Genomic DNA, 13,220 nt, shown 5'->3' with positions numbered 1-13,220 from the left:
TTGAAGATCTCTATTTGGGTACTACAAAGAATGTTGTTAGTTTTTTCATTCTGTTGCACTGCATAGCTGTTATATTTTGAACTATAAGGGTATTATAAATCATGAATAATGTGAAAGCATTGCAAAGAAATGAACATACATTTTATTTTACTATTTTTTAAAGATGTACTTATTTATTTTATATATAGAGAGAGAGTAGATGAAGGGCAGAGGGAGAGAAAGAGAATCTCCAGCAGACACCCCACTGAGCTCAGAGCCAGACATAGGATTCAATCTCATGACCCTGAGATCATGAACTGAGTGAAACCAAGGGTCTGACACTTAACCAACTGAACCAACCAGGCACCCTGAGGAGACACTTGAACAAAGATCTGAAGGAGGTATGAGAACATTAACATAAGGATAGAAAAGTTGTTAGCAAATAGATGTCAAAATCTCCTGGCTCAGACAAGAGAGAAAAAGGCAAAAAGAGACTTCAGGTTATTTTGCCTCAATTTTATCTTCAAATCTCAATATTTCAAAGTGATTACAGCCCTAAGTGAAAACAAGTAGGTTTCTGATTAATTTCCAGTCCCAAACACAAGCTTTATTTAAAGTCAGGAAGAGGTGGTTGTTCTCAAACATCCCCTATGTTACCAGGAGTTGGAGCAGAAATGCTGTATATGACCTTGAAAGTATAAGCAACTCATGCCACATGAATGTGATATACATTAGATACTTAACAGTAGACATTGAAAACAGGTACCAAAGCTGGACAGCTCATACAACATTTTCCAGGAGATTCAATAACAATACATCAAAATGTAATCTCCTCCAGGACAAATTCATCCTTCCCAAGATGCCAGAAATCTTTTATCTGCTTCCCAATGCCTGAAGCAATATATCAAGCAGTCATGAAAATGGCATGAATTGCAAAAGTAATTTTAATGAATCAAAAATGGAAGGCAACATGTCCACAGATGTGTAGTTTAGAAACTGTGATCAAACTGACAATTTAACTTACTCAATGTTAAAGTGACAGTTGCTAGATTAAATTACAATCATAGAGATATTATCTGAAAATATGAGATTAATAGATTCAGATACAGAGATTTTTTTAAAATGTATTTTCAGATAGTTCAGTCTATTGATTGCTTAACACATTCCCAAGATCAATAAAAAAACTAGTTGCTAGGGTCTTTAATTATTGCCCAAATCCCAGCAATCCTGTTTCTGCTCTTTGATCTGTTTTCCTTTCACTTGTACTGTGTTTCTTTATTCTTTTAATGAATTATATAGAACTATCATCAGTAGAACGTGTATAACATGTCAGGTGCCAACCTAGATGCTTTTGCATATATCATCTCACTTAAATCTCACATTCCTGTATGAATGTGTCTGCAGACATATACACATGATAGAGGAAGATGAGGGTGAACAATGAATCTGAGATTCATTTTATAGGATCTCAGAGAGGATAACTGCTCTAAATCCCCACATGTAGGAAGTATTAAAGCCAGGATTCTGCTCAGGTTTTTGTAGTCCTATTGAGCCATCTGCTACTTAACAAAGGCCACTCTAATAACTACTATTTGCATAGCATTGTATTGTTTATAAATTGTATTGTATTGTATATAATTGTACTGTATTGTTTATAAAGTGCATTTACATTTTATTTACTTAATTATATCATGATCCCCAAGATCATTCTAATTTTCTTAGTTTTCTTGAAAATTATCAGTCTATGGCATTGAGATAACTTCAAAAACCCTGCAGAATGCACTAAAGCCATATGCCTATCTTTTGTGTATGAACACTTATAAACTCCACTTATATAACAGACTCATTAGATTGCCTCTATCTCATGATTAGGAAAGACTGGATTTTCATTAAAAGCAGGCTCCATGTACCGGGAGCCCGACGTGGGATTCGATCCCGGGTCTCCAGGATCGCGCCCTGGGCCAAAGGCAGGTGCTAAACCGCTGCACCACCAGTCAAGTCCCCAGATGAGAACACAGCCTGGCCAACACTTTGATTTCAGCCTGATGAGATCCTGAGCAGAGTACCAGTGAAATCATGCCAAGATGCCTGATTCACAGAAACTTTGATAATAAATATGTTTCATGTTAGGATCTTAAATTGATGATAATTTACTACACAGCAACAGGAAATGAATATAGGCACACACCTACACATTGTATTTCCAAGCTTCTCTCACAGTGGTGTGGCCCGTGACTAAGTCCTAGCCAATCACATGAGAGCTGAATTCAGGTGTGCAACTTCTGATTAATATCATAAAATTAAATAATGAACATGCTTCCAATTCTTTTGGATTCAGAAGTGGAATTGTTGGATCATATGATAGTTATTATATTTTTATTTATTCATTTTTGGAGTATAAAGTACCTAAGATTTACTATCTTAATCACTTTTAAGTGTACAGTATAGTGATATTAACTATATTCACTTTGTTGTGCAATAGATCTCCAGAAACTTTTTCATCCTGTAAAACTGAAACTCTATACCCATTGAACAGGAACTCTCTTTTTTCCCTGCCACCTCTGGAAACCACCATTCTACTCTTTATTTTTAAGAGTTTAACTACTTTAATTACCTCATATAAATGTAATTATATGGTATTTGTCTTTTTGTGACTGGCTTATTTCATTTCATAATGTCCCAAGGTTAATCCATATTGTAACATATGATAGAATTCTCTTTCTTGTGCAGCCCTGGTGGTTCAGTGGTTTAGTGCCACCTTCAGCCCAGGGTGTGATCCTGGAGACCCGGGATCGAGTCCCACGTTGGGCTCCCTGTGTGGAGCCTGCTTCTCCCTCTGCCTGTGTCTCTGCCTCTCTCTCTCTCTGTGTACCTCTCATGGATAAATAAATATTAAAAAAAAAAGAATTCTCTTTCTTTTTAATAATATTCCATCGAATACATAACCCACATTTTGTTTATCCATTCATCTGTTGATGGACATCTGGGTTACTTCCACCTCTTGGGTATGTATTCAGTGCTGCTATGAACATAGATGTGCAAATAACACTTTGAGACCCTGCTTTAAGTTTTTTTGCATATATACTCTAAAGTAGAATGCTGAATCATATGGTAGTTTTAGTTTTTAGTTTTTTTTTAGTTTTTTTGAGGAGCCTCAAACATTGTTTTCCATACCAGTTGCACTATTTTACAATCCCACTAACAGTACACAGGATTCCAATGTCTCCATATCTTTACCAATCTTCTTATTTGGGGGAGATTTGATAGCAGTCATACTAATGGTTGTCAAGGGGTATTCGGTTACGGTTTTAATTTGCATTTTTCCAATGATTAGTGATGTTGAGCACCTTTTCTTATGCTTATTGGCCATTTGTTTACCATCTTTGCAGAAGTTTCTATCCAAGTCCTTTGTCTGTTTTCTAATATGGTTATTTGATTTTTGTTGTTGTTGAATAGTAAGTATTCTTTATGTATTGTAGATACATGTCTTTTTGTCCAATATATTGATTTGCAAATATTTTCTCCCATTTCATCAATTGTCTTTTCACTCTATTGTTTGTGTCCTTTGAAGCACAAATGTTTTAAGTTTGATGTAGTCTCATTTATCTAATTTTGTTTTTGTTGTCTGTGCTTTTGGTATAATATCCAGGAAATCATTGCATTTTCTTGATGCTGGCCTGATGCTTATTTTCTATCTTGCAAAAGTGCCTGGAACTTACTATGTATGCATGAACTTTCTGCTCTTCAGAATGAAGGCATCTCATGCTTCTAAGAGGGAAGTTTATAGCAATACAGGCCTATTTCAAGAACCAAGTAAAATCTCAAATAAACAACCTAACCTTACACCTAAAGGAGTTAGAAAAAGAAAAACAAACAAAACTCCTAACCAGTAGAAGGAAGGAAACAACAAAGATCAGAGCAGAAATAAGTGAAATAGAAACTAAAAAAAATAATAGAACAGATTAATGAAATCAGGAGCTGGTTCTTTTAAAAGGTCAACTAAATTGATAACCTTTAGATGGAGTCATACAAAAAAAAACAGATATAACTCAAATGAAAATCAGAAATGAAAAAGGAGAAATAACTGACACCACAGAACTACGAATCATTATAAGAGAAATTATGAACAATCATATGCCAATAAATGGGACAACCTAGAAGAAATGTATACATTCCTAGAAACATATAACCTCTGAAAATCAGGAAGAAATAGAAAATTTGAATAAATTTTTAGTAATGAAATTGAATCAGTAATCAAAAAACTCCCAACAAACAAAAGTCCTGGACCAGATGGTTTCACAGCTGAATTTTCCCAAAACAGTAAATACCTATTCTTCTCAAACTATTCCAAAATATAGAAGAGGAAGGAAAGCTTCAAATTCATTCTATGAGGCCAGCATTACCCTGATACCAAAACCAGATAAAGGCACCAAAAAAAAAAAAAAAAAAAAAGGAGAGAGAGAGAACTTCAGGCCACTATCTCCGATGAACATACACTCAAAAATCCTCAACAAAATATTAGCAATGTAAACCCAACAATACATTAAAACATCATTCACAATTATCAAGTGGGATTTATTCCTGGGATGCAAGAGTGGTTCAACATTTACAAATCAATCAACATGATACATCACATCAACAAGAGAAAGGATAAAAACCATATTATTTCAATATATACAGAAAAAGCATTTGACAAAGTACATTTATTAATCATGAAAACCCCTTAACAAAATAGGTGGGTTTTTTCAAGATGTTATGTATTAGAGTGAGAGAGAGAGAGAGAACATGAGAAGGAGGAAAGGTAGAGGGAAAAGCAGACTCCTCACTGAGCAGGGAGCCCAAAATAAGGCTCAATTCCAGGATCTTGAGATCATGACCCGAGCCAAGGGCAGATGCATAACTGATTGAGCCACCCAGGCACCCCCAAAAATAGGTTTTGAGAGAACATACCTCAACATAAGAAAGGCCATATATGAAAAACCCACAGTGATGGTGGGTTCACTCGATGGTGAAAAACTGAGAGCATTTCCCCTAAGGTCAGGAACAAAATGAAGATGTCCACTCTCACTTTTCTTTTTAAGATTTTATTTTTTTAAAGTAAACTCTACACCCAACATGGGGCTTGAATTTACAACACTGAGATCAAGAGTCACATGCTTTACCAACTGAGCCAGCTAGGTACCTTCACTCTTACAACTTTTATTTAACATAGTACTGAAAGTCCTAGCAATCAGACAACAGAAAGAAATAAAAGGCATCTCAACTTGGTAAGGAAGAAGTATAGCTTATTATTTTTACTAATAGGAAATATTTGTAGGTGTCATGAAACTATATACAGAAAACCCTAAAGATTCCATCAGAAACTTCTAGAACTGATAAATGAATTCACTAAGGTGGCAGGATACAAAACCAGTATATAAAAATCTGTTATGTTTCTATACACTAATAATGAAGTAGCAGAAAGAGAAATAAAAAAAAAAATCAAACTCACTTACATTTGCTTCAGGAATAATAAAATACCTAGGAATAAACTTAACCAAGGAGGTGAAAGATCTCTACTCTGAAAACTAAAATAATAAGAAAAGAAATTGAAGATGACATGAACAAATGAAAATATATTCAGTGTTTATGGATGGGAAGAACAAATATTGTTAAAATATCATACTACCTAAAGAAATCTACAGATTTTTAAAATATTTTTATTTATGTATTTATTCATGAGAGACACAGAGGGAGGGGGGCAGACACAGGCAGAGAGAGAAGCAGGCTCCCTGCATGGATGTGGGACTCGATTCTGGGATGCCAGGATCATGCCCTGAGCCAAAGGCAGACACTCAACCACTGAGCCACCCAGGTGTCCCAGCAATCTACAGATTTAATGTAATCACTATCAAAATGCCAACAGCTTTTTTTCACAGAACTAGAGTAAATAATCCTAAAATTTGTATGGAATGATAAAAGACCCCAAATATCCAAAGCAGTCTTGAAAAAGAAGAACAAAACTGGAGGTAACACAATCCTAGATTTCAAAATACACTACAAAACTGTAGTAATCAAAACAGTACGGTACTGGCCACAAAAATAGACACACAGATCAACAAAATAGTATATAGAGCGCAGGCATAAACCTGCAATTATATGGTCAATTAATTATCAATAAATAATGCAAGAGTATGCAATGGGAAAAAGTCTTTCCAACAAATAGTGTTGGGAAAACTGGGTAGCGATATGCAAAAGAATGAAACTGAATTACTTTCTTACACCATACATAAAATTAAACTCAAAATGGGTTAAAGACCTAAATGTGAGACCTGCTGTCATAAAAATCCTAAAAGAGAACACAGGTAGCAATTTCTCTGACATCATCTGTAACAATATTTTTCTAGATACGTCTCTTTAGGAAAGGGAAATAAAAGCAAAAATAGACTATTGGGACCACATTGAAATAAAATGCTTCTGCACCAGAAAGGAAACAACCAAAAAAACTAAAAGACAGCCTATAGAATGGGAGAAGATATCTGCAAATGACATATCCAATAAAGGGTTTATGTCCAAAATACATAAAGAATATATAAACACCCAAAGAGTCCAATTTAAAAACAGGCAGAAGACATGGACAGACATTTCCCCAAAGAAGACACCCAGATGGCCAACAGACATGTGAAAAGATACTCAACATCACTCATCGTCAGGGAAATGCAAATCAAAACCACAGTGAGGGGCAGCCCAGGTGGCTCAGCGGTTTAGCGCCGCCTTCAGCCCAGGGCCTGATCCTGGAGACCTGGGATCGAGTCCCATGTCAGGCTCCCTGCATGAAGCCTGCTTCTCCCTCTGCCTGTGTCTCTGCCTCTCTCTCTCTCTGTGTCTCTTGTGAATAAATAAATAAAAATCTTAAAAAAAAAAAAAACACAGTGAGATATCACCTCACACCTGTCAGAATGGCTAAAATAAAAAGTACAAGAAACAATAAGTGTTGGCAAGGATAGGTAGAAAAAGGACACTCATGCACTATTGGTGAAAATGAAAATTGGTATAGCCATGGTGGAAAACAGTATGGAAGTTCTTCAAAAAATTAAAAATGTAGAATTACTTTATGACCCAGCAATTCCACTGGGTATTTACCCAAAGAATACAAAGACACTAACTTGTAAAGGTATATGCACCTTTTTGTTTATTGCAGCTTTATCTACAACAGCCAAATTATTGAAGCAGCCCAAGTAGTCTATTAGTGAATGAATGGATAAAGAAGATATGGTATTTAGGGACATCTGAGAGTCTCAGTCCATAAACCTCTGACTCTTGATTTTGGCTCAGGGTATGATTGCGAGGTCCTGAGATTAAGCCCTGTGTCAGGCTCCATGCTCAGCAGGGTGTCATGTCAGCTTGAGGATTCTCTCACCCTCTGCCCTCCCACCCCACTCTCTCTTGCAAATAAATAAATACATCTTTAAAAAAGGATTTATCTATGCAATAGAGTATTACTCAGCCATAAAAAGAATGAAATCTTGCAACAACATGGATGGACCTAGAGGGTTTAATGGTAAGTGAAATAAGGCAGCCAAAGACAAGTACCATATAATTTCACTCATTTGTGGAATTTAAGAAACAAAAGAGAGACACCTGGGTGGCTCAGCGGTTGGTTGAACATCTGCCTTCGGCTCAGGGCATGATCCTGGATCCAGATCCAGATCCAGGTCAAGGGATCAAGTCCCACATTGGGCTCCCTGCAGGGAGCCTGCTTCTCTCTCTGCCTATGTCTCTGCCCCTCTCTCTCTCTTGCATGAATAAATAAATAAATCTTAAAAAAAGAAATGAACAAAGAAAAAAAGAGGCAAACCGAAAAAACAATCTTAACTGCACAGAACAAACTGACAGTTACCAGAGAAGAGAGTTGGTGGGGGGATGAATGAGTGCTATTATCATGATGAACAATGGGTGATGTATAGAATTGTCTAGTATAGATATACTTACTATACTGTATATCTGGATATTAATTCAGATACAATACTAAATCTTTTTACTTAAGTACTGTACTTTTCCTAAAGTTTTTATTTTGATCTTAATGTATATTATTCCCCTGCTGAATTTTACTATCTTTTCACTTATTATATTTTCCTTTACATCATCGAACAGTTATATTAGTTGCTTTTGAGCCATTGTCTGATAATTTCAACACCTGTGTCATCTCTTTATTATCTTTTCCTTTAAAGAATACATCCTATTTTCCTATCAGTTTTTATGCCAAGTAAGTCTAAATTTTGTCCTTGATATTATGAACATTGTTTTGGAGTCTCTGGATTCTGTTTTATTTCTCCATAAAGTGGTGATGCTTTTGTTTAGCAAGAAATTAAGTTAGTTTTAAACAAATTGAAAATTTTGTCCTGTGTATAGTAACAGGTCAAATCTAGCTTCAGTTCTTTTATCTGAAAGAGTAGGAGTATATTCTACTTTGAGTTCTTTGATCTGAACTATTTGCATTGTCTTTGTTATTCAAATTGAATGAGTGCATAGCCAGAGATTATCTGAATTTATAAACGGAGTTTAGAGTTCTCTGATTCTCCATTTCTGGAATTCCTCCCTTATTCTCAGGCCAGAAAGACAGTAGACTTTCTATGTGAGTTTTTGCTATCTTGTTACCACACCGCAATTTTTGTTTGTTCATAGGTCAAAGTCACTCAAAGTGGGAAATGCTGTGTTGATCACTTCATATGCATTTTGATTCTGTGTACTTCTTTTTTTTTTTTAATTTTTTAATTTTTTAATTTTTTTTAAAAGATTTTATTTATTTATTCATGATAGTCACAGAGAGAGAGAGAGAGAGAGAGAGGCAGCGACACAGGCAGAGGGAGAAGCAGGCTCCATGCACCGAGAGCCCGACGTGGGATTCGATCCCGGGTCTCCAGGATTGCGCCCTGGGCCAAAGGCAGGCGCCAAACCGCTGCGCCACCCAGGGATCCCGATTCTGTGTACTTCTGTCTATTCTCTGGACTCCTCAGGTTGTTGTTTTACCATCTGGAGTTTCCAGTTGTTATCTGTGGAAAGGTCAATCTGTTAGAAGTTTACTTCTCCATACTGGAATTGGAACTCTCCACACTAAAGTAATCAAAAAATTAAAATTTTGCATATAAATAATTAATTATAAGAAATATACATGCTTTGGGTGCCTGAGTGACTCAGTTGGTTAAGCATCAGACTCTTGGTTTCGGCTCAGGTCTCCATCTCAGAGTTATTAACTAATTACTCAAGCCTGAGTCATTAGGTCAAGCCTTGGGCATTAGTCCATGCCCAGCATGGAGCCTACTTAAAAAAGGGGCAGGGGATGCCTGGTGGCTCAGTTGGTTAAGTATCTGACTCTTGATTTTGGTGGCTCAGGTCATGATCTCAGGGTCATGACATTAAGTCCTGCATCTGGCTTTGTGCTGGGCATAGAGATTAAGATACCCCCTTTTCTTCTACCCCTCCCTCCCCACCACCAAAGGAATTATGCTTGCTTGACCTAAGGTTTATGTTTTTGGCATGTGTGTTTAAGAGGATTTTCCCTCTACTTGTCCATCCCTAACCACCATTTTACTTTCATAAGAGAAGTTTATTTCCTTATTCTTTCTCAGATTGTCTAATAAACATCCCTTGATAAGTTGATAGGCAACAAACCTATAGATCCAAGTCAGCGCTAGTCAAATTGTGGTTTGCCAATCAGTGCTTGTCCACGATGAGATGAGAACAGAACTGAGAATATCTATTTAGAAACTTTTGTCCAATTTTTATGAAGTCATTTTATATCTGTTAAATACAAAGAAAATTGGCCTTGTATTTTGCATATGTTCAGTTTTTACTTAAGTTTCATTTATTTAGTAATTAAATTTTCTTGTATTTTAAGAAGCATTGGTTGATGCTTAGAAATTAAAAACAAAACACTGGTTCTCTCTGCAGATAATCTGAGAAACACTGGCCTAGATTTCAAACAAGAAAATTACTTTTGGAAAGGTTTCAAGTTAACCATTTAATAGGAGGGATTGAAAGAGGACTTCAACTACTGACATTTTGAGCTCAGTCTATACCTTTTAATTAATGAAGTTCTTTCTGGCTTATTTCTTAATTCAGGCAAAAGACCTTGTGGGCAGGGGTGCCTGAGTGGCTCAGTGGTTAGACGTCTGCCTTTGGCTCAGGTCATGATTCTGGGGTCCTGGGATTGAGTCCTGCATTGGGCTCCCCACAGGGAGCCTGCTTTTCCCTCTCTGTCTCTGCCCCTCTCCCTCTGTGTCTCTCAGGAATAAATAAGTCTTAAAAAAAAAAAAAAAAAAAGACCCTGTGAGCAAAGCATCCCCTGATGGGAACTGAAACTAGCACCTCAAGCAGAAAGAGCTTCCCTGAGCCAGTAAGACTGCCCATGATTGACTCCACGATAATGATCAATTTAACCTTTACTGCTGACCTGCACATACCCACGGACCTTGGGCACACATTTTCCTTGTATAAATCTGGAAGTATTTTCAGCACTTTAGAGACAGCTGAGAGGATAATTTGCTGTTTTCCCTGTGTTGACCTCACTGAAATAAATTCTTTCCTTGTTTCACCACCATTAGTTTCACTGCCTTTGGATTTTGTCAGGTGGGAGTGGCTGCACCTGGTCTGTATGGGCTCCCTGGAGCCAGGTGCTCCTGCACACCTGTGCCTCAGCTACAAGATGAACCTACACTGTAGTTTAATTTTAGCAATAGTTTCTGAAGACCTGGGATAGGCTAAAGTGTTCTTTTAAAAGATAAGAAAACTGAGTTGAAGGGGGGATTTCTAATCAAGGGAATTTCTCTTGGATATAGGACACAGTAGCCAATATGTCAGAAAAATAATTCAGTACTAATCATTTAACTTTTAGCTGAGATTCAAGTATTTTTTTTTTTTTTTTAGTTTTATTTATTTATGATAGTCACAGAGAGAGAGAGAGAGAGGCAGAGACACAGGTAGAGGGAGAAGCAGGCTCCATACCCGACGTGGGATTCGATCCCGGGTCTCCAGGATCGTGCCCTGGGCCAAAGGCAGGCGCCAAACTGCTGCTCCACCCAGGGATCCCAGATTCAAGTATTCTTTGCTTGTTGTTCACTCTCAGAAATTACTGCTTTAATACTTAGAAGTAAAGCAGTAAGTTCAGAGAAAGAAAAAATAACAATAGCATCAGATCCATTTACTGAGATCCTACTGTGCAAACTCTGTATTGGGAAAAACAATCCATTATGTGGATGTTTTTATTCCCATTTCAGAGGTGAGAAAACAGTTGTTGGAGAAGCAACTTAATTGAAATCACAGGGCAAGTACATGATAGAATCAGGGCCCAATTCAAATTTGTCTGATTCTAAAATCTCTACACTAACATTATTGCCTTTTTTTTTTTTTTTTTTTTAGATTTTTAAGTAATCCCAGCATCTAACATGAGACTTGAACTCACAACCCCAAGACCAAAAGTCACACACTCTACCAAATGAAGCAGCCAGGTGCCCCACAGCACTGTTCTTTATTAATTACCAGAGAGATTCATATACAAATTATTACCTCATCAGGCAGATGGTTTCAAGTGCTCTATTATCATAGTTCTAGAAAAAAACGGGGCTGTAGAGAGTGCTTGGGTCTCCCATTCAAGGATTCATCCATCTTCACCAAACTTAGCTTAGAAAAATCCATGTCAGATGACAGTGAGTCAGCATTTTGGAAGCCAGGTAGAAACCAGGAATCAATAAGCAAATTCTTTTATGAATCATTGTAGATGTTTATGCTTGTTAGTGTTTCTAACTGCCTATTCTCTTTGCTTATTAGAGGAGTACAGTTAAAGGACTCTTTAAAAATCATATAAATAAAAACTATCAGCTGCCATCCGATCCTTGCCAAGCTGGAAAATGGAAAGGCAAAACCTTTTGTGTTTAAAAACATTTTATTTTAATAAGTATGATGAACACAACTAGGTTAGGTTGTTCTTTTGGGGAATGTACTTGCATGTTAATATTTCACTGGCCCTATACTTTTAAGATTTTCTTAAAACATCGGTTGTCAGTATGAATTAAATCTAGTTTAAATGAACATCACTCTATTCTAGCAAGAAGTGTTTTTTTAATACACTTTTTTATTTTTACAGAAATAATCTTAGCATCATTTTATACTTCATACACTGCGATTTGGTCTCAATCAGAAAAGTTCCTTTATATTTTTCTTTTGTCCTTCCTGTGTCTTCCATAACAGAAAATTATCAGCAGAAGCATTTCCCCTTCACCCAATTCCTATTCTCTTATCACAGCTCTATCTCTCCACCCTCCCTTCCTGCTCCGCAGGGGAATTCAAGAGGGCAGGGAAAGATTGCTAAAATCTGTCCCCTATCCAACACTGCCACATTCAATAGTAGATGCATCTACTTCTTTTTGCATATTTATCAGTTCCCATTTTCCTCTTCCACACCTCTTTGTTTGTACAATGGACTAATGACAAAGTGCTTTGCCCCTGCACGCTTACAGACCCCACAGACCTCAAATCATTGTAGGACCAAACATTTCTGCTCTTCTAGCGCACTTTCTACAATGCCGGGCTGGTGGGGGATGGAGGAGCATTAATTTTTTTCCTACCTGTCCTATACTTTCTCCACTACCTTTGTCATGCCAGCCACTTCCCACTTCTCTGCCATCCCTCCCACAGGTTCCTGTCCCACAGCTACCATTTTTGAAGCTGTATTACTGTTCATACACCTTAATACATCACATCCTAACAACCCTCACAAAGTAGGGAGTACTACTAACAGCTAATATTTGAGTGCTTACTATGTGCCAATAATTGTTTTTCCAATATTTTATTTAAATTCAATCTGCCAACAAGCAGTGTAACACCCCGTGCTCGGCCCGTCAAGTGCGCGCCTCGGTCACCCCATTCCTGCACCTCGTCTCCTGCAACTGTTTCGAGTTAGAAGCCTCTCGTGGTTTGTCTCCCTCCGATTTTTCCCACTCGGTTCCCCTCCTTTCCCTTATAATCCCTCTCACTATTAGTTATATTCTCCCATGAGCGAAGCCATACACTGTCCTTCTCCGGCTGACTTACTTCGCTCAGCATAACACCCTCCAGGTCCATCCGCGCCGCAGCAGATGGCGGGTGTCCTCCTTCCTGGGGCTGAGCAGTGCTCCCCGTATACACGGGCCACGTCCTCTTTATCCATTCACCCGTCGATGGACGTCGTGGCTCCTTCCTCAGTTTGGCTATTGTGGACATTGCTG

This window comes from Vulpes vulpes, chromosome 11 (genome assembly GCF_048418805.1).
Source record: "Vulpes vulpes isolate BD-2025 chromosome 11, VulVul3, whole genome shotgun sequence".
Classification (NCBI taxonomy): domain Eukaryota; kingdom Metazoa; phylum Chordata; class Mammalia; order Carnivora; family Canidae; genus Vulpes; species Vulpes vulpes.
This window is presented reverse-complemented; position numbering follows the sequence as displayed.